This window comes from Pelecanus crispus, chromosome 13 (genome assembly GCF_030463565.1).
Source record: "Pelecanus crispus isolate bPelCri1 chromosome 13, bPelCri1.pri, whole genome shotgun sequence".
Classification (NCBI taxonomy): Eukaryota; Metazoa; Chordata; class Aves; order Pelecaniformes; family Pelecanidae; genus Pelecanus; species Pelecanus crispus.
The window spans coordinates 25,048,442-25,053,144 of NC_134655.1; positions in this window are offsets into that span (position 1 = coordinate 25,048,442).

The window sequence follows — 4,703 nt, forward strand, 5'->3', positions numbered from 1 at the left end:
TATACCACCATTTTAATAAGGTGCTGTGCATTGGGCCAGTGCAAAAATATGCACGTGTCCGTAAGCATCTGTACACAGATTTATAGACGTGATGTTGAACATCTAGGCCAAAGTGCAGATTAAATGAAACAACAGCTCTCTCCCCAAGAAGAATGATTTCTTTTTGCATTGAAAAAAGGAAGCAGAAAGGAAGTTTTCTGGGGTCATGTGCCAGTTGTAACCTATTGAACTGTATATTCACAAAGTGTTGATGAAAGAAGGTTGAAGAATATTCCAGCTCAATGCACCACTAACGAGTTCCTCTAGACGAGCCAGATCACTGCAGTACTTTCAGTTAAATGTAATCCAGCTAATGAGCCACCTGTTTTAAAACCCACGTTGCTGTTACACTTTGGGGTTTTTTGACGTTTAACAAATTGAGAGTCTGTAAATTGGATTAGTCGCAATCCTTATGCTCAGTCTTGTTCAAGAGCTTTGGTTTTGAAAAGCCCACCCAACTCTAACTGTAAATCACTCAGCCTACCATCTCCCAGCCGCGGCGACAGCAGAGGTCTGCAAAATGACTGACGGGGGAACACCAAACCTGGAGTGACTGAACCACACCAGTGGCCTCTTCTGCATGTTACGTTTGCCTTAGGACCTTTCTGTACGTGCACTGCCAAGCGCAGGGGGAACCTCCTCGCTGACAGCCCGAGCCTCCTCCCCGCAGCATGGCGACTGCCGTTTCGGACACAGCCTCCAGCAAAAGGACCCACGGGCAGGCAGGGACTCACCGTGCTCTCTTGGTGTCCTGAGCTTTGCTTTCTGCTTGTTTGCTTCTCAGGAAGCAAGTCAGCCTGACCAAAAGCAGATGGCTGGTCTCTGCTTACCTCTAAAATGAAAGCTTTCATTTGAAGAAAATAACCCCTAAGTATGAAAAATAAGGATCCAATAAGAAGGTCCTACAGGCAGGGTTTTCTGCAAGCTCCTTACAGTGGCAGATTCCGAAACTTCCCACTACATCAACATCCTTCTGTACACAAAGATAAGACATAATTTCTTTGTTATTCTTGATGACACTGAATAACAGAGAGAACTTTTCTCTCCTGCACCCACCAGACACGCTGCCAGCAGCAGCATCACACCTATTAAAAGGTCCCTTACACAGCAGGATTTTTGCCCGTACCTTCTCCCAGCAGACTGAATTACCCCCTTACTCCTTCTCTAGGGCTCACTGGGGTGACTGTTTTCTCCTTGCCGTCCTTCCCACGGTCTAAGAATGCAGAATGAAACCTGTCTCTCAAGAACACTAAAGAATATGAAGTTTATAAAGAACACCTGCCGAGTAATAGATTTACTTTCCCCAAAATAGGAGCAAATTAACCAACAAATTGATTTCCAAGACAGCCTGTCTTTGAATTTTAACACCATAAACGCTGATTTCCAGTAATAGCTGTTTCATCAGTCACATGCCCAGCCCTGCTGTTCTCACATCACCAGAACAGTCTGTGACTAAATTCATCAGTTGTTTCCGAAACAAATGCTTTGACAAGTTTGGTACCTTGTGTATGCATATTGCCTTATTCCTACATTCCATAGGGAATTCCTATATAGGAATATATATTCCATATAGGAATAAGCTGGAGGCCAGCTTTTACTTCAGATCCATTCTCTGAGTGCGATCTTGCAGACCACCTTGTTCTGGCAGCTATTGTGCCTGAATTCCTTCCCCCAGGCAGTAGATATGCCCATAGCTCTGGACTTGGAATCACTCCTCTGATTTGCTGTGCCAACAAAATTATAACCACTGTAAACAGTCCGCATGGCGATTATATATTACAAAGCAAGCTGCACGTTAAGCCACACATTTAATTCAGAACCAAAGACTGCATTACACCTGAAAGACATTCGGATCCTTTCGCTGACAATTACCAGTGTGTCTTTTTTATGGTGTGCCTCAGGTCAATTTGACATTAACTTCTGTGTTTTAAGAAAAAAAATCAAGACAGCATTTTATCCTTCCATGTGCACATCCAAAAGGCACCATGCTTTTGACTCAAGCATCTATAGCATGAGTGGGAGTATAAGGGAATGGCAGCTGAACACTGGCCCAGCACTAACAGGGAGCAAAGACGTGACTGCCCGCCTGCTAAATGTAGTGGCGATTGTGCCCATCGCCGAGCACGGTGACAGCGCTAATAAAGGGATTTTCGTCTCAGCCCTGCTGCAAACATCCAGCTTCTGCCACATAAATGAGTAACTCGGCTTTGCAGCCACCCAAGACAGCATGTAAGGGCGTGGGTAACTTTAAATAGGTGAGTGATCATCTGGGTAAACTTCTGAAAAGTTTATCGCATCTAATTGGGGCCTAGGAAGAATATTATAACTGCAGACAAAAAGCACTAAGGTGAATACAATAGGAAATACTAACTGCTTATGTTTATCCCATATAAAACCTGAGAGACCAGTTCTTCCATGAAGATAAACTCGTTCTGGACTCATTCTGGCAGCATGTATTAAAGTGGGGTGGGGGTTTTTTGTGGAGTTTTTCTTAAGTTTCCTATAGCAAACTATCTAAAAGCATGTACGCATGTATTTCTATCCTTCTGTCCCTATGAGCTGAGCCATGCTAATGGATTGCCTGAGCACTTTTAATCCTTTTCGGCATGTATTATTACGAACCATTTATCTTGAACCGCTACAGAACAGAGTTTTACCTTAGCCGATTTGTTTTGCACTAGCAAAAGCAGTGGGAGCACTCGCATCACCTGCTGCCCAGCTCAGCGTGGGAGATACTGCCATCGCAGCGTCTCCCTGTGGGGCAGCAGCGCTGAGACCCCATCCTGCCCACCTCGCTGTCTTCTTGAGAAGGTGGCTCCCTGGTGGCCACACGTGCGTCAGGGATAAGCACAAACAAGGCACTGCAGGGTGCTCGGGCAGAAGGCTTGCTGCCAAAGCAAACACACGCTTGTTCACAGGCTCCGGCTCAGTGTCACCAGAACTGTGAAACATCTCTCCTCCTCATGCACCCACCGGCTGGGAGAGCCAGCTTCTGATTAGAGGCAGTTGTGAAGCTGCTGATAAACTGTTCTTCGTCACAGTTTGTTGCAACAGAAAGTTTTAGCAAAATTATCTGTTTTGTCCAAAGCCTTCCCCAGAGTTTTCTCAGTCTGGGGTGGAATTGCTTATCAGAGGACACAGTGCTCTCCAAAACAGCCACCCAGCTGGGGCCTCCTCCAGGGTGTGGGCTCAGGAGTGTCCCAACCACTAACGCTCGAGAAGAAACCTCCACCACCGATACTCCACTTGGCCTAAAAAACATTACACTGGAGGAATTTTGGCAGCCTGCTGTTTAAGGAATGCATGCAAGTCTGGAGACCCAGCCCCTGTGCTGCCCTACTTCGGAGCCAGCGCCAAAACCAAAATCCGCTGTCATCCAGTTTAGTGCCCCGGCTACTGGCTGAAGAACTGAAGAAAGGGCAATTTCCCTCTTTCTGCTTTCTTGAAGAAAGTAATACATTTACAATAACTCCTTTGTCTCAGCGTAGGCTGAGAACATTTTTTGATCTATTTTTTCACAAGCCAAGGGGAGAAAGAAAAAAAAAAAAAGTTTCTTGCTTGGTTCTTACTTCTGATGACATAGCTTCTAAAATTCGCCCAGGACTGGTGGGCTTGTAAACCTCTGGTTTGCAACAGCAGCTGAACCAGGGTTGACAATGAGCAAAGAGTACCCATGCTCAGAGCATTCAACAGCCCTCCAGCTCCTCACCAGGCTTAATGAAGTGTAATGAAAGGAAATTAATGAGCTTTGTCCCTATTGCCAAAGGAAAGGGCATCTGGAAATATGCAGGGACCCAACATGAATTGAGCATGATTAAGTATGTTATAACTATTGTTCTCAATAAAATGGTGCCGTTATACCTAAATAGCCTACAGCAGTCCCTTGTCATTACAGCCATTTTAGCTGGCTCTGCTTTAATTGCCTGCAAGCCACCCAGAAAGGATTTCTTTTACGCCCTTTCCAATTTAAAACCAGGGACAGAAATAGGTAAGCAGTAACCTGCATCCATTTAGATAATGGGGATTTGGCGGGTGAGCCAGGAAGACAGATATTTTATAGGGAACTGCTTGGTACTTGACACGCAGGGCGATGCGACTGATGTGCGGCTGCCACAGCCCGCGGGGTGGGCTACCGAGCTCCGGGCTTAGTCACGGGCTACACCACCCACCTCCACGGTCTGGGTCCTGGCAGGCAGCTGTAGCTGAGAGAGCAGGCTCCAGGAGGTGCCCACCCCAACCCAAAGGCACCCCCAGGGCCAGAGGGGAGGCACCGTGTCCCCATCCCCTCCTGGCTCCAAGCAGGCTCCCCGCAGCAGCCAGCTCCCCTCCCCAAGGGGACTGTCCTTAGCCACAGAGCGTTCAGGAGACAGCAATGCTCCATGAGCATTTCCTAGGCTGGAAATTAGGAAAAATTTCTTTACGGAAAGGGTGGTCAGGCATTGGAACAGGCTGCCCAGAGAGGTGGTGGAGTCACCATCCCTGGAGGCGTTTAAAAAACGGGTAGATGTGGCACTTCGGGATATGGTTTAGTCTGGTCTACCCTTGATTAGTCTAGAGTGGGCTTGGTAGTGTAGGTTAATGGTTGGACTAGATGATCTTAAAGGTCTTTTCCAACCTAGATGATTCTATGATTCTATGATTTATCAGGACAGGCCTCTCCATCT